Below are 23,808 nucleotides of genomic sequence, written 5' to 3' on the forward strand. Positions count from 1 at the left end.
CTCCCCCAGACAATTACTACATTCAACTTCTAGTAGCTATTAGTTTCATAATGAATCATTGTTCCTGGATTAGGTTATTGATTTAATTTTGCTATGTGTTGTTTAAAGCTACAAAATTCTAGCATATCACCAGTGGGTCAATGATACTGTTAGATAAAAGAGATTATTTCTGTTTTAAACAATAGAATGTTTCCTATTAACAATAACAATATTTAAAGGTTCAAGAAATGCACGAGAACAAAAAAGGACCCTTAATGGACAATTAATACAAGAGCCTTTTTAAGTAAATACACTAAGACGAATGTCAAACAAATCAAGGAAAACACTGAAGTATAAACTATATGGAAATCTGTGGTCACAGACCATAAGGGATGGTTGAAAAGAAGAATCCAATTTAATATGTGGATTATAATTGAGGAAAAAAGAAAAAACATACAACTGAGGTATGCCTTTGGTGGTAACTACATGCTGAGCAGTAGGACTCTCACATACACTTCAGGCATCAGTCATAACAGGCTAGCAACACAGCTTTTTTCTGCTAAAGATTTTTTATCCCTAACATCAAAATCCGAGTTTCAGTGTATTTCATATAGTCAGATCTGGATTTTGATTTTGCGAATGTAAAGGCTGGCCATGAAACTCTAATTTGGCTCCAACTTCTCTCAAAGTCACTGATTTTACCATCAGAGATCTAATTATATCCATCATCTGGGTTGACACTTACAAAACAGTTCACCTCCCTGGTATTTTCTCCAACACTCAAAAAAAATTGTCCTGCCTTCATACCATTTCCTGAGCATCAACTCCTGGCCAGGTCTGAAACCCAGTACCGGGCTAGGTAGAATTATTTTGGAGGCCACAGTTTTCTTCTCATCCTTCTGGATGCTTGGTGGGTGTTGCCCACTGGATGTTTCTCATATAGTCCCTGCAAATTACAATACCTTACAAACAAGCCTTCTGAAAAGCCATTAAAAACCTAGAGTTTGTCAAGTGGGGAATCTACCGCTGAGGCGCTCATGGGCTTTGAATCATGTTCCTGAGGTATAATGATCAGATGAGACCCTAAACATTGCTTACCTGACGGCGGGATTCAGGAGCCCATGTTAAGATACTGTTTCTTTTCTGTAAGGCCAGAAGAATGTAGATTTTAGTATTCTGAGTTTATGAGGATGAGCTTCTACTTATTCTATTCAATAAAATGAGAAATAGCAATGAATTCCCAGGAATTTGTAGAGAAAGACTCTGTGCAGTCATCCAAACAATACTTTATGTACTCCCTGCTAAGGCATGGCAAAAGCTTATAGGCTTGCAAATGGGCTCTTGTGGGGTGCCCTTGTGAAGAGCCAACTGTGTAACACTCGCTGCAAGTTGTGTGGCTGGCTGTAGGTAAATGAGATACAGAGTGATACCACGAGGACATCGCAGACTTCTGTGAGTTCTTTACCTTGCACCATTATATTGACGACTCGTGTCAGCTATTCAAAATGTTACTGCATGGCTCTCTTAGCTTTTACCATGCCTGAGTGAAGCGCAACAATCTCAGGCAGTGCAACAGAAGTGAGAAACTTGAACAAAGCTGCCTGATAGTTCACTAGATTTGGACATGCACTTCCTTTAGTGCCACTTTGACAAATGCAGCCACAGTGCAGCACATTAATCGCATTAGATTAGGCATCAGTCCAAAGCTAGTGCCTCCCAAGTTTATTTTCACAGGGTGACAATGCAAAGAGGCTAATGACCTTCTTTAACTTCATCTAGAAAGGTTATGAGAGGGCACAAAGCTATTAGGGTGTGAGTTACTTTCTGGTGTTACAAAATGAGTTGGAAAAAAAATCCTGAACTGACTTAAACATCATTTGTGCCTTTTCCCAGTCCCAAAACTGGACTCATACCAGATTTTTTTTTCAAGTGAAAATATTCATAAATAACATCAGTTAGGTCCTAGGCCAAATGCGAACTGTTGCACATTGCCAAGGAGTATTTTCTGGGGATGGTTGTAGCGGGAGTTATGGGAGGCCACTGAAACTGATTACTCCTGCAGGCATGTTGAAGGACTAGCTATAGTCCTGATCAAGTTTGACAGCTATGGTATTCCCCTCTCAATTTCTATCACCCGCTTCCCCCTGAACCTGTGTTTTTACATAGATTATGCTTTTATGTTTCCCTTGCCAAAGCTTTTCTGCAAAGTTGTAGTGTTACAAGATTTCCAGCTTATCCAGCAAATTTTGGAGTTCTTAACTCAAATATTATTCATAAAGCATCTGATCTTTTGCCCTGTATGGATTAGATAAAGCTCAAATTTTTGGTGTGCGTAGATAAAAATTAAAAATAAGTGGCTGTCTTTCCATGCTGGCGCATTCTCCTTAGACTGATACAGCTATAGCTGTGGAGGGTGAGAAGGAAAATAAGCACATTTGCTGTCTTAATGAGCAAATTTAAGAAGGATGGATAAACATCTGTCTGCGCCCTGCTCTTTCTTGAGAAGTGCCATCAAATGGGGGAGCCAGTGCTGTGTCTCAGATTGCCTGGACCCCCTGGAGCCGAGAGCAGCTTTTCTCCTAACTCCACCTGTGAGAATTGCCTAAAACTGCACTGCTACCTCTAGCATCTGCATAGGACAGCCTGAATCAGCCATGTATATACAGTATGCTGCTGCAAGCTCCTTTTCTCACCCAAATGCCACTGCTTATTTATGAAGAAAAAACTAGCACATAAGAATTTTACTCAGAGATGCATATTGTTTTCTCTTCCATGTTTTTCCCTCTTGGCTGAAGAGAAATACAATTGTGACAAAAACCCCAGGTGCTGTCACACTGCTTGTGTGCTCCCTCTCATTCTGTCCATCAAAGTTGTTCTCATAAATAGGAAGTTAGGAGCCCAATAAATTTTTTAATTTAATTTTGGACTGTGTTTCTATTTTGTGGCTGAATGCCAACATTTAGTCCAAGGAAAGTAGGGTAGTAATTTTGATTTCATATAAAGGGCAGCATATTGGAAATATTCTTCATAATGAGACTTTGATTTATGCCATTGGCAATGTGATCTCTTCCAGCAGTGAGTTATTAGCAAATATTTAGTGGTTGAAAATGTCCTTAAACCAGACAGCTAAATCCATTCATTAAATGTCTTTATGTATTTGTGAGACAGCACTGTCAAGTGAATCATAGTTTAGTTCCTAGAATGTTTCAAGCAATACTGCTGTCTTAATGAATATGCATCTCTGCTTGCTTTTGAATGGTAGATTTTATTAACTTCTTGCATGCACTTTTCCCCCTTGATTGCTTCTACATTTGGAAGGAAGAAAGAAAAAAAAGTTCTATGTTTGCTAGAAGTTTCGAAGGATGAATATTGTTTTATTTGTAATGTCTTATAATAAGTGCTGGACTTAATGCCGTCTTTGCTCATTAACTTCATGACTCAAGTCTTGTCCTCAAAATACTTGTCTTGCCAAGACAATCTCTCTCATCTAATAAGAAAGCACAAACAACAGAGTTACTAAATGAATTAAAGCTTCTTGCAAAGGAAATTTTCCAAGTAGGTCCACTGACCTTCAGAAATGAAAATAAGGCTAGAAGGAAAAGGCAGGTCTTATTCCCAGCTTAAATGGAAAAGAGGGAAGGAAACATGGTGCAAATGATAAAAAGCTGTCAGCAGTGGAGGGAGCTGTGTCCTCAGGGGGAGAGGTATGTATGTACTGCACAAGAAGACAGCTTTTATAGACATGAAGTAGTTATGTAATATGATGAAATGAAGAGAGGCAGAGCTCTAGGGCACAATCATTCTCTACTAGCAAGATGCTCAGTCATGCAAAAAACATTTCCAAACAACAAATTAACCCAACAGGAATAGGAATTGCAGCTGTAATGAAAAAAAAAAAATGCCATACTCAGCATTAAGGTTACTCTGACTGATGACTGTGTGTGTGAGGAGTGTTTCTCCACATTCCCCACTCATTCAGCAAAATAAGCTACTCAGCCTTAAAGCAGCTGCAGGAAAACGCTAGTGAGATTTCTTCCTGTAGAATTTTTTATACTCCTTTGTATTTTTAGCTTGACTTTCTAATGGAATAAGATTTATTATGATATTGCTGGCTGCATGTCCATTCACCCATCCACCTGTTTCAATAGCTTTCCCTCTCTTTCCAAAACATTTTTGACCTATTTGCTAGTTTTTACCAAATTTGAAGGAAGAATGGAAGTCTTACAACTTCATGTAAATTCATGGGCAAGCAGAGGAGACCTTTCCACTGGAGAGAGGACAGGAAGAACTCAGTGGTCATACTGACGCTTGGCAGAAGCCATCTGTGATATCATGATACCTGTATTCCTAAAACAGCAATGTATTTTTTTTTTCTTGGGAGGTAGATCATAAGTGTATCATAGGCTTGTCTGCTTCTTGACAGGGGAATGAAAGTCAAAGGCCACAAATTCATAAGGAACAGGCTTCATTCATTTTGCTGTTTGTCAGGACATTTGGGGATTTTTACATATCAAATTAACTATTTAAATATATACTTGTAATCTCTGTGTATGTTACTGAGGCTGATGGATTTCTGAATGGCCAGGATTTGGGGTATAGTTGCGGGTGGGAAATTAAGAAACTTCTTTTGCAGGGAGGTAATCTTATTGGAACGTCTAGTGTGGTATGCTCCTCTGTGAAGCATTTCCTTTTATAACTGTCCAATGCCAAAAGGACATTTGCTGTAGCTATATGAACCAATAGGCAGAAATGTATGAGACAGAGTTTTGGTAGGAGCATAGAGGCCAATGTTAAATTGTAGTTTCTAGAACATATTTCCGATCACAGCTAAGTATTAGATCCTCAGCAGTAGCTTCTAGACATCAAAGCAAGTTCTTGCAGCAACTGTTTCTCTAATTCTCTTATCTTTTTTGTTTTTATATGCCTAACATAGTGTGTGTTCTTAGCTTTAGGTGACTACCTTGAATTAGCTTAGCTTTCTCACACAGCTTGATTGATCATGCTGCATTTTGATTCCATGTGTGTTTTGAGGGATGTTTCAATGTTTTATTTATGTTTTATATGTTCTTCTCTCACTTTGCATTTCATCTGTCTAAAAAACCACACTATCTCACAGTTGCTATTGATATTATTAATACTTAATGGATTTAATGATATTAAAAACCTTTAACCAGTTAGGGATAATTCACAGCTATAAAACATGAAAGTTTAGCTATCTTCTGAGGAGTTACTTATAAAAATATTAATATAATAAAATGCTGAGCATCTATTGAGAATGAGAGGAGAAGCCAAATATTTGATATGTATGAAAAGCAACTTATCTTTGCCTGTTATCAGCATTTAATGGACTGATTACCATTTCTTATTTCTGCATCAGGCATATTTTATCTTTATCAAATTGGAGCACTGTTGTAAAGGTGAAAATCCTAATCAATAAGCCCCGTAGTGTTTTCTAAATGTGGGTCTAATTAAGAAGTTTGAGACTCATAGAAAGCAACGTATGGCTGTCTTGCAAGTAAGTCACTAGAAAAAAAGGTATTAGATATGAAATCAAAAGAGCCATTGTATATGTCAATAAAAAACCCATAATGCAAACTATTATAGCTAGAGTTTAGAATAATGAAACAAACTCATCTCACTTCCAGAGATATATGATGGCTAGGAAAGAAACCTGTAATAAAATCCATAGGTCTGTCTAACTATCTGATAAAATGCTATTATGTATTGTGACTGGAAATGCTTTGTTTTCGTTACTACTTTATCACTTTACCTATAACTTCTCAGAAGGAGTTTGGTTTCTGAACTCCAATAGCTTGCATAATGAGGAAATTTCCCAATTAAATGAATAAAAGCCTTTGTTGAGTGACCATCTTATCACACCTTTCCTTCAAATTATGTGCTTTTGAAATGCTCTAGTGGCTTTTAGTAACATGTTCTGGTTCATAAGGGTACTTAATCACTGAAATAACATGCGTGATGATGCAGAGGTTGATGAAAGATATGATCTTCAAGAGTTCTTCTGAAAACAAATGCTGAAAGTTGGATGACTTACAGTCACCAGCAAAAGGTTCACTATCTGAAGTTGCAAGAGAGGGCAGGAAACATTTGCAAGAGGTTAGTGAAAGGTGAAACTGCCTTCTGTTTCTATCAAATTTATTGAAAATAAGAGATGACTTGGAGCCAACAGGTCTTAAATTTCTAACACTCTCACATATCTGAGTTGCTTGGACGGGCAGCATCTTAAAAAGTAATTTTTTAAGCTGAAGTTGTTCACACATCTAGTAATACAGACTATATAGTTCTGAAACTATGGAGATGCTCCTTAACACAATCTTTACTTTGCTAATGATGTATATCCTAATGATGTACAACCTTTGTTTTTCTTAAGGAAAGGTTTTCAGTGTTACTTTGCCATTGTTGAAAGCAAACTGTGCACATTTTTAAAGTTGTTTTTCTACAGTCAGATTGGACTGAATCTCATTAACACAAATATTTCACTGCAAACAGATTTTACAGTCCTGGATAATCTCCATACCTCCAAGAGACTCAGACCAAATTCGTTGAAAATGAATATTGGAACATTCCCTCTTCATTTGAAAAGTGGCCCAAAGATTTCTTTGTTTTGTTTTTTAATCTGTAAGTAATGAAGTAGATTCTGGACTAATCTGACCAAACAAACTTCAGAATGCACCATGTTTGCTTACTGATATTTTATGTTTAATTTCCCCCCCATCCAAAGTCTTGCCATTCATGACTTTTCCTTATGCTATACTACAAAAAGGCTGAACTTCTGGACCTAAATTAGACCAGGACTAAAATTCAAATCCGCAATGAATTTAGCATTAATTTTGCCACTGACACACATATAGAGACAAGATTTCATCTGGAATAAAGGGAGGAACTTTTCAATGACTGCAGGTGCAGAAACAAACTTTTTGCATTTCAGTCAGATCTCAGGATCTGTATACTAGGTGCTGAAAAATAGAAAAGATAAAAGAAAATAAATAGTAACCCAAGTAGATGCATCAGTTAGTGGTCTGAGAAGGCCACTAATGGGTACCATTGGTAATATTAAAATTTCCTGACACAGAACGTGATATGTTATCATTATTTTTAGATGTCTGTATAAGCCCATTGTGACAGCATTGGGACACAATCTGTATTCTTGGACAAGGGTTTGCAATTACCTTTTACTGAGTGCACAGTGTGATTTGACAGAGACCTACTAATTTTAGTAAAGTCTGATCAGTAGGAATCAAGGTGCCACCTCCAGCATTGCCAGGTTTAGATCTGTATGCTCTCTTTTCATCTGTGAACCACAACAGTGCTCTGCAACTGCTGTCTGACACATCACAGGAAAAGTGAGAAATATAGGATGTTCTTTGCAATGCGGGAGCCACTGTATTCCTCAGCAGGCAGACTACAGCTTACCTACAGTCAGCCCTGCCTTAAGGTAAACCCTGCCTTAAATCAATAGAAAGCAATGTTTCCTAAATAATGGGAGTGATACAAAAGCAAAATGTCCCTTATCGTATTATTGTTGCAGGGCAGGGCACACTCCTATTGACTTCAGTGGGATTAGTTTTTCTTGACGTGTACTTGCATGATGGGCTTTCATTCCAGCATGCTAGTTTTATGTACCAGTTAGGCTTGCAAAGTTTTCGTTCTCAAGGCAGGTGGAACGTAGGATGTCACCTTATAACTATACACTCAGAGAGGCACCAGGGGATATTAACTCTTGTATGAGATTATTCACTTCACTGAGAAAGCTGATATAGCTTTAGAGAAGGTCGTGTAAGTGGGAGAGACAGAGGGAGAAGGACTGATGTTGGGGGATACAGAACATCTTCAACATCCCTGAGATGCAGCCGCATTTAGGAATAGGCAGGCTCTTCGGGATCAAATCCAGTCGCAACTGCTGCATGAACACATCCTAGAGCAAAATTCCTGCAACAGACTTCACGGAGCAGGGTGGTTTGTCCAGGAGCATGACACAGAAAGGATCAAAATGAATGGGATATCAAATTCCCAGTAAGTTTAATAAAGCTTCAAAGTACAGTTTGGTGTGTTTGGGCCACTTAATTCTTTAAGCTTGCTGTGGGCAGTTTCTCAATGTTTGTTGTTGATTGTAGCTATCTAGTGATCTGCCAAGCATAAATACCAGGCAAAGCATTCTTTGAAAGTTAACTGAACAGTTGTTTCTGGTTAGTTTTTACATAGTTATTTTATTCATATCCACATGTTACTAGCAGCTTTTTTTTTCATAAACACAGAGCTTAATGTAAGCTCTAACGAGGACAAAATATGTTCCTCCAAAGTTTATCATTTATATCTGTACAGTGGAAACAGTTTTATAAACCACAATTAATGGTTAATACCATGCTACTTCATCAATCTTTGTTATCCTTCTATCCCATACAAGTGCATTTTCATTTGCTATGTATCACCTCATCATAATATTGTAACTGATTTGATTTAGAGACAAGTGTATTAACTTAACCTACTATATTTTTGCCTGTAGAAATTTAATATTTAGATTAATCCATCTAGGCAGCCAGTACCATTTGAATACTTATCTGCTGCTTATCTGAGCTGCTTAACTGTCCTCTGCTGATGACTTGATGGAAAAACTTAAAAGAATATATTTAGTTATGGTATTTTCAGCACTCATTATTACAGAAATCCTAGTCCCATTAGAATAAGTGTGAGTTTTGCAACTGGCTGCAAGGTTTTAATTCATCCAAATAACTCTTCTTGAAGAGTTTCAGGATAGGCTTTTGTTCTGCACCTGGAGTACACTGTGTGTTGGAAAATAATAATTAAAAAAATCCTTTTACTAGTCACAAAGTCCTTTTCTTAGCTGAAGCACTTTCATTCTCACTAATGATAGCAAGAGCTGAGATCAAGTTGGAAGTGTTGTTTATGGAAACGTAGCAAGCTGAACTATTGGAAATACAAAATGACTAGGAAAATGTTTGATATATCTGAACTGAAATCTTAAGGACTTCAGGAAATGCAAAAAAAAGGTAGCTAAATGAAGGGAAAGACTGACCTTTTCACTGTTTCCCGGAACTTTGTGTTGAGAATCAGACTTTTGATCCTCCAGTCGTGTCTGCTGATTTACTGAGTGATGGAGACAAGCTCCCTGTGTCTGCCACAAATACTATCCGTTAGTACAAATTGTCTTCCACTCATCACTGAATCTGGTCATACCATCTTTTTATCATTTGCTTCATTGCATGTCTTGGATGACAGCACCAGCTAGCCTTCTGGACAAGGTTGTTTAAAACTGAGTTGAAAAAAAATCTGCAAGTTGGACTGAGCTGTAATGATTCGTTGCCAACCAGGTGACCTGTCCAGTCAAAGCTGGCACCATCTCAGAGGACATATTGGTGGGAATAACATTAATGGGTTAACCAAACAGTGTTTAGGAAACCATCAGTTATTTTGTTGCTGGAAGTGCCACTGTTCTGGCTCATGTAATACTGCAGGGTATTTAAAGTGTGTCATTTGTTCTTCATATCTGAGCCAGTTAAATTATTGACTATGAATAATTTATGTGAGGAATTTTGGCAATTCCATTTCAGCTCTGTGAAGATCACTATTTCACATAGACACAAAGCAAGAGAATATGTTGCAAATAATTTCTTGTGGTTTGTCTCAGGCCAATAAATTCAGTGTGTGCATACACATATAGTTATTGAGTCTACCTGATTCACCAGTAGCACTTCGCTACAGAATTGTATTGGAGTCACTCGGTGATACATGGGATTCAGTATCTTCATTCACACTTATTTAGCCTGCCAGCTTGTTTTAAAGGAGTCTGTATTTTGGGTGAGGTTTTCCAAAGCCAGCAGGACCAGCCTAGCTCTCCCAATTGTGCTGTGCCCTTCTGTGGGTGCAGTGTTAGGTTAACATTTCCATGTTCATTTTTTCTTATTCCCACCTTTCACATTCCTTATTTCATAGTTAAATATGGTAAATGTTTGGGTTTCTCAGTGTGATAGTAAAAACTTGCCTTTCAGAGTCAGATGACTGACTTTAAGATTATGAAAAGTTACAAAAAGATAACACCTTTCCATGGTGAACTTATGTCAAGACTGATTCAGTCCAGCATAGCCAAGAACAAGGATCCATAAAAGTGACTCAGCTCCACTATTAAAAAGTTATTTATTTTTATCACTTAATTCAACTGAGGTGGTGACAGGGTGTAAAACTTACCACCTGCTTCACTTAAGGAAAGTTAAAGCTCAGATTTTCTGGCTACTGGCTGATTCATATTAAGTTGCTATCTCTGTGTCCTTTGTAGCATCCTGGAAGAGTGAATATAGCGCCTACAGTTGCCCTATGTTGCCAAGTTTCTGCATTCAGGGCAGGCCAATTGTATTGCTATTATGAGAAGGGAGGAGAAATTTAACCCTTTTCTCTCTGAATTATTTCAAAGATAGATGTACATTGGCCACTGGATGACTAGGCACACCTTTACACATGGCTTTTTTTTTAGGCAAAGCAAATTAAGCTGGTCATGTATGTCTCTGTATGCTTATATGACAATGTTACTTGATTTGCATGGCACCTGTGTGGGGGGTGCATGTGTGTATATTTATACATGCGTACATGTGTCTGTGTATGAATACATTTGTAGATTCTACTGAAAATGTCATCCCTAATTCGAACACATTTATGAGGCATGTGTTTTTCCCTAGGGTTTATATAATAATTAAATCTAAGCTTCTGGATATTTTTTCCTTAATCTTTATTGGAGAAGGAAAATAGTAGCATACTGATAGGAAAAAGGCACCTTAAAATCCTGCAGTGTCTAAGGTCCCCTTCCCCACTCCCCCCAAAATTGAAATATTTTTCATGTGCAAATGGGCTACTGACCTTGTGCAGCCCATGAATTTTAACAGAAGGTGCGATATAGACATTTTCTGACACTCTTTGACAGGATCATGCTACTTCATCTTTTCTTTACCTTCTTAAACTTGGTATAACTTGCTCAGAAATGCCATTCTCACAAACAGTTGACTTTGCATCATTCCTTATTGATCATGATGGATGGCTGCTGCATTTGGGAGAGTCCTGACTTTAGTGTTTCCACCTTGAGGGTTGGGGACAGATCCCAAAAGATTGTCTCCATCCATTGGATACTGCTAAGAAGATCATTAGGAACAAACTGGAACTGTCATAACACCAGCAAAACGACGTGTTTCGGGATACTTCAAATCAGAAGCGCTTTCATTAGTTATTCGTGGTAAGTGGGATCCTATCTCTTACAAGTACCACATTATAATGAAGTGGACACATGGCAGGATTTGAGAAAGACAAGAAAGTAAGTCTACCTGAAATGCAGGTTGCAGTGTAATTCAGAGAAAGAAAAGCATAAGAGAGGGAGAGAAGTGAGCATGATCACATCCTCAGGACTTGTACTCCCAGTCTCCTTGTGATATGAATCAAGTGAAATGGGATTCTGTAGTTCTCCACTTAGACAAATGTGTGTGAATGAGTGGGATCTAGGTAAGATTCAGCGTTATTTTGCCTAGATTGCCTGATTCACTTTGGGTAACTACCACTCCACCATCAAGAGATTTTGTATTTCATTCACAAGAAAGCCCCAGTCTTACATCATTAAAACTTCTTAGATGCTGTCCATGCCATGACCTAAACAAAACATTTAAAATACAATCGATGGATTTTTTTTTTAAACGTATTCCAAATGCTAAGCATGGGCTCTTGGGGACTTTTCTTCAGTGTGTATTGATTCATTCAGTAACATGCTGAGAGACTAGCTGGATGCGTCTTTGAATAAGGTTGAAGTTTAATACTTTTTAATGTCATGCTGTTTATTCATATAACTCTTAATATTCAAGATTTGCTTCTTTTTCATTTTTATACCTTTTAAAAGGTTGCTCAAAATGCACAGGATTAATGTGTGAAATTGCTAAATGAGGCTATTATTTTCCTTTGTTCTATGTTAATGAATTCATTAACAGTTGTTCAATTATTATTCAGAGAATTTCGTTGTTTGATTAGAAAGATTTTTATCTTGTTCTTCCTGTGAATCTTCTCATTCTGGACCTGACAAAAAGCAGATATCTCTCACAGAAAAATAACCCCCCCCAACCCAACCATAATACGTTCTCCTAAAAACCTTGACTCTTATTTGTATTTATTTAAGCTCTCCAATTTGCTTTTTGAGAGATTTTCCAGAACATCACAAAGAACTGAGTAAACATGTCAGCAACTGTAAGCAAGGAAAAATAACAATGTTGTACTTACAAGCAGTGCATGGTTTTGCTGGTTCTGTGATTCTTCAGAGGATCTTTTCTAAGGTGTGGAGCAGACGGCTGTTCTACTCTCACAGCTTCACTTACCTGGCCTTTAATTAGTGATAAAATGGCTTATCTTGCAGATACCACTATTTTTGTTTAGGGATTTTTAGCACTTAATAATGAACTTAATGTACTTCAAAGATCTAGCACATTTCATCTAAAAATCTAGAAACATTCTGAAGTCACTAGTTAATGACACCTGCTATCTCATCTACTTGTGAACATTATCTTCATTTTATGGATAGATAAAATTAATAAAGAGAGACAGTAAGCAGACACACTCCAGCTTATAAGAACATATCACTGTTTTACCTCATGATCCCCTATTTCATAGCTGGTTGTTTTTATCTGTGCTTTCTTTTAATTGCAACCCCTTTTATCTGTGAGCCCTGTGGAGATACAGATTCACTATACACTTTTAAAGAATCTGGCACAGGTAGGTCTTGTTTCCTAGCTGAATTTTGTACAGTTTTATGAATTATAGATGATATTAGTAGGTGACATGATAGGTGACATATACAATGCAGATTATAGGTGACAATTGTCCTTCGTAGAAGGATAATTTGTGCATGACATGAATGAGAAATGCATGCAAACTGAAGAAAGCAAAATGTCTTACAGAATATTGTCTTTGATACTTTCAGAGGCTGGTGTCTGCAGTCACAACTGTAGCTGAAATATGATGTAGAAATGCTGTGACATAGCACCAGACTGTGAGGTAAGTAATGAGTCACATTACCACGTTTGCATGGGCTTTGATTCCTGCTAGTATAAAATGGTTCTCTGGACTACTCCCGTGTCTCTGTGATCCCAACTGCAATGGTAGCAAAGATGTGTACCTTTAGTCTACAACTGGGCCAAATGCTACATGTCATAATCGCGTAAATAACATCATGTATGGAAAAAAATGAAGGTGCAGGTTTAGGACTATCATTTTCCTTTTGAAGGCAGCGATAATATTCTGCATGTCTAAAAGCATTCTTGGGCGTAAGTGCTATGCTGAATCACAGCCAGAGCATTTGACAGCGGGCAGAATAAAACCCTCCATTTTCTCTTTCAGCAGATACCGAAAGCATGGACAAACCAGCTACACTCGTCTTACTGCCAATACCAGCGCCTTTCACTGGTGGCATTACTTCTTCCAGTCTTACTGAGGTGCTGCTCTTGAAGGTAAAAAAAGGCTCCGGTCAGCTATAGAAACAAAAACTTGCCCTGTAATTATACTGTTGGGGATACACCACAGAATTACACAACATCTCCCTGCTAGCTATCTGCCCTTTCCCACTGTGATACTGAAGGGAGCCTTTGGAGACCAGCAAGAGCTTTCTGCCCTATGAAAAAGCGATGGGTGTCATGGAAAGAAAGTCCTTCTTATATGTTACCTTCTACCATGGTATAGAGAACCCGTCATGAGGGATGGTACAAAAACATTTACTCCTTGCTCATGGGGAGTAAAGCTCCTTAATAGGGTGAGTTAACAGCATGTCTTCAGTGCAGAGCGTTCAAGCAGCATGAGGGAAGGAACAGTAAATCCAGATTTAGCAGTAGGTGACAGAAAACAAGGGTTGTTCCTAGAGGACAGCTGTAGTCCTGGCATTCTGTGATTAAATAATTTGCTTGAAGCCTAAATGAGCCACGAGCATTAGCTATTATTGACAAATGCCCAATTTTACAGTCTCTGTTGGATTTCAGGATTTTGTGTCTTCCATAAAAGGAGGGCTGCCATTCAGATGGAAGTGATGGGCTTGAGGCAGAAATTATGGGCAGAGGCTTCTGAGCTCGTGTTATGTGGGAAGACAGATGAAATAGCTGCAGAGGTCCCTTCAGGCTCAAAGAAATCCAAGAGCTGAGCATTAAAGTCTATGGCTTTCCAAATGGGCTGGGTCAAGTGTGTAGGATAGGTCCTAAGGGAGTTCTGAAAGGAGAATACTGGAGCCAGGCAGGTCGGAGAGAGGGTCCCTTAAAGAATAAATTAGTGCAGAGCTGCTACCATAAAGGCATGTTTAGGAATAGTCACACAAATAATCCATTTGCTATGGTTATATTTCAAAGTAGATATGGGCTTAGAGGGTAAATTTTAAACTTCCATGTGCAACTGATATTGAATTTTAAACTCATGCCTGCTATGAAACATGGGCACGGGGTTTCAAAAGTGCTTGTTCTCTATACCAGAGTTTAGACAACCAAATAAATCAGCCAAGCATCTGACCTCATTGTTTCAGTTAAGAACAGACATGAAGAATTTCTTAGTATGAATGTGATGAGACAAAATTAAATTTAAACTTCTAACCTAGTCAATAAATTTTGCAGCAACCTAATTTTTCAAGGAATTCTGCCTCAAGCAAGGACCACAATGGAAAAGGTATAACTTTTTCTTTTTTTTTTTTAATTTCTAATGCTGCTTATCTGTTTTCTTCATTTAAGAGATTCAGTATTTCATCAGCTGCATGGTTATAAAGTGCTGTTGTCCAGCCAAGAACTAGAAGTAATATCACATAACTTTATGTGACTACCTAAACAACTCAGTTGTGACTGGCAGATGTGCTATAGAACTGTTAACAATATGCAAATTTAAAATAAAATATCAAAAATATGAGAAATGTATTCCAACAAACAAATTCTAAAGAATTACTATTTGCTTCTGGACATGCCATCATTAGAAAAAATATGCTAAATTCACTAGCTTGTCACATTTTTATTATTTTTTCCTCTGTGCTGCAAATAACACACAAGGGATGTCTGCATAAGGGACCAAGATCTGTTTTGAAAGTTGTTTCTGTGTTTGAATGAGTATGAGGCAGGCTCCATTGGTCTCGCGTTGTACTGTTCCCTTTTTAAAGACTTTTCCTCTTCATGATTTAAAATATAGTTTTTCTTTTGTTAGGATGCTAGCTTGGATAGGATCACATGCTACGGAGGTAGATTTACAAATCCACGCCTTGTTGATGGACACTTCTGACAGAGGTAAGTTCCACATATGGCTTCTTTATGATGTTATTATACAGGCCAAAACTTTTTCACTTCTGTGTAAAAGCCTTTGTAATCATCAAGCATCAGGGTCACCTAAAAGGTTGATAGTAAAACTATTTAATTAGTTACTAAGAAAGAAGAAAAGATCCTTTGGAAGTTTATTTCCAGGAATATAACCATGACAAAAGTGGTGCAGTTTGAGCCTCTGAAGTCTACTGCATCTTCAAAGGGCTCCACGCAAAATGATAAAACATATCGAATGCCAGACTGTGAAGGCGGAAAAAAGTGAAGATGAAGTGGTGGTCTCCTTTAATAGCAGTAACATCCAGCCTATCCTGTTACATGTTTTGGGGTAATCACTATGTTAACATGGCCTATTTTTTTTTCCACAACACCTTCATACTATTGTGATGGGAAATGTTTTGAGAAGTGAATACATTTTTTCTCCTGAGTAATCTCACTGAACATAAATAACAGGCAAGTCCTGTAGGATTGCCTACAAATTATCCCATTGTCAGTTCTGGACTTCTTGTTACCTGCAAGTCTTTCTCATTCAATCTTTTCAACTGCTTTCAGGTTCTGGGTAAAATGTATGACATTTCATTCTTGTTTCCTTAGTGCTGTGTATGCCTCAATCTTTGCACAATAATGCCAATTTTCTAGATGTTTTCTGTTCCTCAAGGACCTTTCTCTAGCTGAAGAAATTTGGGAAACAATCTGTTTAAAATTAGATCAGTTTTTATCTTGGCTACCTTCTTTTGGCCCACAGATTTCTTCACACAAATATGCATATGTTTAACTATGACCATTCTTCCCTTTTTCAGCTATTCCTATTTGCAAATATTAGATCTGTGTTGAAAACTACTCTCATTTTTTCTGCACTCAAACTTCTTACTACTTCTATTGACTTTATATAAACCTTTTTTTTTTTTTTTTAAGCTGGAGATTTCAAAGCACTTTTAATGTCGTTCTCACGCAAAATAGTTTAAGTTAGTTTCTTTGGTTCTTTTTTCTCCCTCCCCCCACTCCAGCTTAAAAAAAGAAAGGCTTTTTAAACTCTTGGTATTACTATCTACATGGGAAATTCATGCCTGTGCTAATGCCAGTCTAAGAACATCTTTTAAGCCTTCCAAATAAAGCTGTAGTGAGACAAAAGTGTTTTGTTGCCCACTCAGCAGGGCTGAATTTCATCCTAAGCACCAGAGACCTCAGACCACTTTGAAGACTTGCCATGGTTTGTATCGCTAATCCTCACATTTCTGCCTTGTAGTTCTCATATCCTCTGTAACTTTATTGTCTATATTTCTCCTTATATATGTAAGTGTCAATAAAATTCTTGTGAGCAGGACTCTATTTCACTAGGCAGAAATATCTCATTGGTTAGAATAATGCCATGAGAGCTGGAAATGCTTATGAGACCTGTGTTTCTATGCTCACGTTGCAGGCATGTCTGCTCAGTGACAAATGCCAGGGAATATCTGGTGGCAATACACTGCACTGATGCTAAACTAGCTGCAGGATCCTTGGAGAGAAGAACTAATAGGATCTTGTGATGTGGCAAGGGGGGGGGATTAGCACAGGTAGGAGAGAAGTGTGCACATAGAGGGTCAAATCTGCACGCCGTTTATTTTAATGTAGAAAATCATGTGAGCATGACAAGCAGAATTTGGCTTGACATCCAGCTATCTGTTCTGCTTGACATCCTGTTATCAAGGCACAACGAAATTCTGCCTGAGAAACAGTCAACACAAGTAATTGTGGATAATTTTGGTTCTACTCCAGATATTGCCTTGGATGATTCTCTCTGCTATTCTTAGGTATTTGCAAAAATATATATTTCCTTCCATTATGGTTAACCGCAGAAGTCAGGTGGCAAAGAACGTTCCTCTTCTGCTTTGCTCAGATGTGAAGTGAGACTGCTATGTTAATGGTGCCTGCTGTCTTTCACTGTGGCAAGTACCATAAATTCAACATTGATTTAACCACAGCATCACAGAGGAGAGGCAGATAGATTGTGAGAGAGAAAAATTTTCTTCTAGTATTTATAAAACATATCTTTTTTAATCAGAAAAATGTCCAGGAAAATGATGAGAATATGTACATAGCTACTTGTTATAGTAGGCTGTATTAAAACTCTCCAGAGTGTGTTAATACATTTATCTTACCATTGAATTGCATTTTAGTATAGGCCTTTATAAAAACTGACTTAGACTTTTACACTGACTTTAGAGGAGTAAAAGCTGTATTCAATAACTCCTGTCAAGTAAAGGTACAAATCTAATTAAGCAATAAATCCGTACAAATTGTTACAGACAGTTAATGACTGTCTTGCATTTTTATAACAGCAATAGGATATTAAAAAAGCGTTAGCTGTTGTAGTATGGCTTGAGTGGCTGTACTAAGAAATCAGTCATTCTGGCATTACCTGACTAATTTTCAATCACTTGGAGGCACAGAGATGTGCTTGGTTTAGAATTTTTACTAATATTGGTATATTCTATAAAGAGACAGCTACTCTAAATATCTATCCATATTCAGAAAGTATTAATTTTAGAAAATTAATTAATTTCTCCTGCTAAAGGTGTTGTTTTCAGCACTGCCAGCATTTATGGCTAACAGAGATCTAGATTCGATATCGGCAAGTTGGAACTGAAAAAAACAGTTTATAATTATGTATTGACACCTCAACTTTTTTTTTTTAATAAGAATCAGATGAAGAGGTACATTTGTGTAGGATCTTAATTTTAGGTATATGACATTAGTTTCATCCCTACATATCCAGTCATACACTGTGATATGAATAAGATGGGAGTATGTCCAAAACTTTGATCTAAATTTGAATTGAGCCAAGGTCAAACTGTTAATTATGCTCATCCCTTCTCTAATATTGTTATCAGGTGGGATAGTTTGCTTTTTCCTCCCTCCCTCCCTCCCTCTCTCTTTCTTTCTCTCTCTCTCTCTTTCTCTCTCTCTTTTTATCTCTGTCTTTCTCTCTTTCTGTCTTTCAAGGTTCTTTCCTGTCGCAGGCTAGTAACACCAAATAGCACACGTGTCCTGTTTATTTCTTTGATTCTGGCAAGCTGGGAACTGCATACTCTGCAGATAATGAATACTTTGCCTCTGAAGAAGTAGCAAACCTCGTAGTCTTTGGGGAACTGCAGAGTATAATTAGGGAACCAAAGGCCGATAGTCTGTTCAGGACTAATGACCTCTTCTGGAGTCAGGAAAGAATTAGGTAAATGAGACTGGCTGCTGGCAGTTAGAAGGAGAGGGAGGAAGACCATTTTGGGACGGGAGAGAGTCACAAGCAGCCCTGAGGATTATCTGTTTTCACATCAGATGAGGATTTTGCCATTAAATGGCAATTGTGTTTGTGATTAGGCCAGCAAATGTCTGTGATGAAACTTCTGCATTGTTTGGGGCTGACACAGTGCTCTCTTTGCAGAAAGAGGACTATATCTGAGATTGCTTTATGTTAATCATATGCCTCTAAGCCACTGCTTAATGGAATAAAGGACACCAGGCAATAAATTCAAAAGCTGTAAAAATAAATCTCTCACATATCCCACGGTATGTCTATTCCTACAATGCTTTAAACAGTGAGGAAGAACCAGGTGGTGTTTTTATTTCTCTAGGATAAACATCATATTCAGCTGGTCTCATTTGTGAACTTAAATACGTACATGTGACTTGTAGCTGTTGTAATATGTTTAGTAATAATATTTTACACCCCTGCAGCACACTCCAACTTGAGATATAAAACCCTTTACAGACAGACGTTAATAAAGTGTAAAACACCTTTACCCTAATTTAACATCTTTTCTGACAAAGAACCATCATCTCTCACTGAATTCCTCTTCAAAAAGAATCTATGATATCTATTATTTTTAAATAAATATTACTCAGTTGTTTTGTTCATTCTTTTCATTAATTGAAAACACTAATAAACATTATGGACCAGCTTTATTTATTTATCTTTTAGAGCAAGGGCCTGCATTTGTTCACAGATGTCATAGGTGAAAATCAACCTTCTGTGGAAGGTCATGAAGCCTTCAGAATTTGTCAGTCTCAAAGAAAATCTTATATAGGATTTAACAAATATCTAGGATTTCTCATGTGAAGATGAAAGAACTACAGAAGCTGAGACCAGGTTGTTCTTCTGCAAGGAAAAGCAGCTAAAGCTTTTTATTTTAGACAGTATGTTTCTATATAGATTTTCCCCATAAGAGTCACGTCTTTTGTAGATTGCTTCTCCCTTTCTTTTTTTTTCCTTGAGTAGATTCTCCTCTTTTTCCACCAAATTTAAGTGTGGTAGAATTTAAAGGAAATTAAGGTTGTGAGGCTACACTAGATTATATTCTTCTATAATTTTTCACTTGTACAGAGTGACCCTGTTTAAAAGTACAGGTGTTGGGAGTGAGTCATCACATAACCTACACCATCCCATTGCCTCTGATACTGTCCAGGTTGAAGCCGGGGAGCTGACAGAAAGCTCCTTGGATAATTTTTTTCCACAAGTATGTACAACTTGCCTTGCAAATGACTGTCAGAACTTATTTTATAGATGATTTTTGAGTTATACACACACAAAGAATGCTAGAAATATTACTATATCAAACACATTAGGGGGAAAGAGGTAGATGGCAGCTTCAAAAAGTAATAGCCTTAGTCATCTGAACCAGAAAATTCAGATGGGGCTTGACTGAAGCTAGCAGGCTGCCTGCCTTTAGCAATGAAGGCAATGGGAGAAAGTTAGATAAAGCTAGATACTGTGGTGCTACAACACATGCTCTGGGTAAATGATATAGATAAATTCACTCTTCTTCTATTCATACCTGTAGGAACTAATCTGGCAGGGATTCAAATAGGCCAGTACAACTCTAATATTAATTAATTCTTCTATACAGCTGGCTTGTATGGATCATGGCAGCAGATGAAGGATTTCATGGCTTTACCATGGTAATAATGATAGATTTCATGGTTTGCCAGCTTGTCAAGGATTAACAGGATTGATACAAAACTATGGAGCAGTTCTGTAGAAGGAAATCTCCTCAATTTGTTTTGAATGCAGAGAAATGTTTGTTGCATTAGCTTTTCTTTTCTATAAATCACTAATATTGTTAATTAAAAGACACAATTCTTCTCCCACTAGCAAAGGTTAGAAGTCATTCAGATATGGATCATTCAAATATGGACAATGAAGTCAGAGAAGCCCACAGAGAACCAACCTGTCCAGACATGGAGTAATCAAAACACATTTTCTTTAAAGTCATCCTTGGATGGAATTCATCCAGTGCAGAACATCACTTGTGTGTGGCCGGAATTTAATTAAAGCTTTTATGGCAAGTGTTAGTTTCTTCATGAAGGCACTTACCACAGGGGCAGTTCTCACTGTTCTTTATTTTGTGCTCAGGAAATTCCTAAGCATACTTTCCAGAAAATAATTTCAGATTTTTTTTCCTTATTAGTCCTATCCTCAATGTAACAAGGTGTTTAAAAACACTTGTCGACTGTTCAATGGTCCATGGACAAATATTAAACACATTTCAGTTTTACTATGTCTAGTGCATATCACCGGCTTAAGGTCTCTATTATGTTACTACCCCAGGGACTCTCATGATGTGTAAACACAATTTTCTCATCAGCAAAATAGTATAAAGAAACGTTATTCAAATATATATAGTGAAGAGAAAACTGGTATTTTATTAAGTCACTCCTTACCTTGTTGTAAGTCCTTTTATATCTGGTCTAAATACTAAAACCTATGTAGTCTTACAGTCTTTTGGTTAACATGCTTTCAAAGTTTCTTCTAGTCAGTTTCTGTCAAGCTTCTTGTACCTGGTACAAATACAGAGAAACCTTATGAAGACCATGACATACACCTCTATTTGAAACGTAGCTATTCTAAAACATTTCTAAATGTAAAAGTCTGTGTGTGTTTTGGTTATTTATAGCTGCCTAAGACACCAAAGGTTCAGGATCTTATGCCAGCAGAGGTATCAGGACCTGGCTGCCAGACACTCACACTTGCGCTGCCTTGAAGGCTGCCTCCATGCTCCCTATGAAGATGCCCGTGAGGTTCATAAAGGGTTCACAGGACCTTTGGGATCTCAGAGTGGAGAAGCGTTGTTTACTTTACTGGTACGTACGTAGCCAGCTGTCTGCCAAAGCTTCTGCTCGTCTATAAAGTCATACTTATCTGTAGCATAATGAATCAGACAGAAAATCAATGCGACATTTCAAATATGGCCTCATTAGTGCCCTTGTTTAGTGTCAGGAAAAAATATCCTGCAAGTTGTTCAGCATTTCTCTTCTCACTGCGTAGAATTATATTTCCCTTGCTTTATTGCCTTTACACCTGGTGTTGAATTTGATTCTAGCCACTAACTCTATAATCCATAGCTTGCTGTGTGTTTTATGGTTATAATCTTTGACTGTCTATTTCCTTATTTGTCCCTCAGGTTTATTAATTTACTTCTACTCTGGGCTATATGAGTGGCTTACTCATCCCACACTCTTTCTGAAGTGTTGCTGTGATCTTTGCTGTGCTCTCCCCAGTGGTGCACAGCAAGAGAACTATAAGTGAACAGTGTTTTTTGTCATGTGATTCTTACACCTCTTCATCTAACTTACTACTTTTGTTCACAAATTCACTCCGTCTCTGGTCTCCTCCGGCTTGGCTTATTCTTTTCTTATGCGTCAGAGCTTTTGTGTCATTTACCATTTCTTGCAGGCTAAGAGAATAATTTGCTGTGAAGCAATTCTGGATTAAGCAATTTGCACCTGTCTCCTCATCCTCCGCAGTCATTTATTGCCACTCCTATTCTGCCGTCTCTGTTTTACTCAATCCCATGGGGTTTTTTTTCTTCCTTTTTTTTTTTTTTTTTTTGGTGATGCACCAAAAGTGAGGAACTGATCCGGATTGCAAATGACTTAATAATTTCATTTTATTTTGCATTTAGCAGGCCACATTAGCAGACATATTGCACAGTACTGTTGACCTTCTACAAAATATGGAAGCACCAGGAAAATGGTGGGAACCCAATATTGGTGAGAAAGAATAACTGAGACCAACCAGTGCAGTGGCCTAAGTAGGCTTTGCCATCTTATGGGAATAGTGTGTGGAAGCATCATTTGGTGTAAATAGCTTTCTCATATTGTTAAATGACTGTATCAAACTACCTAAATCTTGTGGCACCTGTTATATATGGTGAAGTTTGCAAGACCAGATAGTGGAAATTGGAGGGGAAAAAAAAAAAAGGTTCAGTTCATTTGGAAATCAATAATCTAAATGATTTTTCAGTTCTCAGTATTAACTCATAAGCACTTGTCAAATTCCTTTTTGCCTCCCTCCTTTCTTTCCTTTGTCTCTTTCTTCTCACAACTTCCAACATTTTCTGCAATCTTTACTTTCTGTGTTTTATAATACGTCTTCTGTGATTTGTAGATATGCTACAAGCAGAAAGACAACTTTCACACTGATAGGGCAGGGATTTTTCTATTAAGTGCTTTTGATCTCCTCCCACAACAGTTGGTTCTTTGTCATCTTTTTTTACCACCTTCATGATGTCCTGTACATGTCCATAGCTACAATGCCTATGAACACTGCATGTTCTATATGATATTCAGCTTCAGAAGAACTCATGAGTATAAGGGAACCTGACAGACCACCATAAAGTGGAACTTAGTAAGTACACCTGTTTCAGGTTTCTCGGATCCCATGGTCTCGATCCAAATTGTATTTTACTGAGAATGTGCACACAGTGTTAGGGTACCGGCCAGGTAGACAGCTCTGAGTCAGTGTTAGAATTCAGCTTACTTGTGACGTGATTTCTATTCCAGGGTCTTCATCCATGGTAAAAATCAGGCTGTTTTAGGTGAGGGCAGAGCCAGAAGTTGTGAGAGGTAAGACAGAATTTGACATGAAAGCAGTGATGCTGTAGGCCACTGGGTTATGAAATTGTTGTTTGCATAATGCTGCACTGAACCCAGTCATTTGCACTTATGAAACAGCATGAGATTAACATAATGACCTTCTTAGCTATATCATTTTTAAGTCTTGGATTCCCAAGTGTAGATACATTACTTGCTACTTTTGAGATTCTTTCATTCTAAATTCTCATAATAAAGGAATTATCTTCCTTTTCCTTCCATAGAAATATATATTTTATCACAATAAAACCCCTGTTATCCCTTCTGGATAGCCATCCTGTGGAATTAGTGTTTACCAAATACATTGTTTGGCAATTGTTTTAGTTTTTCTGTAGATAATTTATCTAGTAAATGATGTTTTTTATTGTTCAAGTAATTTGACATTGCCATTGTTTTATCTGGATTTTTTTTCACCATCACTGCAGTCATTTCTGACATAAAACATAAAATAATACATATTTTTTCAAGTGTTACAAGAAGATTCTTCTTTGGTTGTTGTCCCTTAAAAGTCTTTTTTTTTTTTTAAAGTGTTAGTTCCACTGCCTTAAAAATGTCAGTGTTTCAGTTCAAATAGTTTATTTGAGCCATTTTTGGT

General features: G+C 37.5%; 1 long non-coding RNA gene across 2 annotated transcripts in view; it reads left to right on the top strand.

The window, feature by feature from the left end:
• LOC112984440 (uncharacterized) overlaps positions 1-23,279 on the top strand; it is a 30,926-nt gene extending 7,647 nt beyond the window's left edge. The window contains exons 3-7 of one of the 2 annotated variants that reach the window (XR_003259499.2): positions 12,956-13,029; positions 13,372-13,481; positions 14,622-14,673; positions 15,196-15,275; positions 21,236-23,279. This is a non-coding gene — a long non-coding RNA (uncharacterized LOC112984440). The remainder of the gene's footprint in view (positions 1-12,955; positions 13,030-13,371; positions 13,482-14,621; positions 14,674-15,195; positions 15,276-21,235) is intronic. The other variant, XR_003259500.2, reaches the window with a different exon arrangement.
• Positions 23,280-23,808: the final 529 nt, after the last annotated feature.

Source organism: Dromaius novaehollandiae, chromosome 2 (assembly GCF_036370855.1).
Source record: "Dromaius novaehollandiae isolate bDroNov1 chromosome 2, bDroNov1.hap1, whole genome shotgun sequence".
NCBI lineage: Eukaryota > Metazoa > Chordata > Aves > Casuariiformes > Dromaiidae > Dromaius > Dromaius novaehollandiae.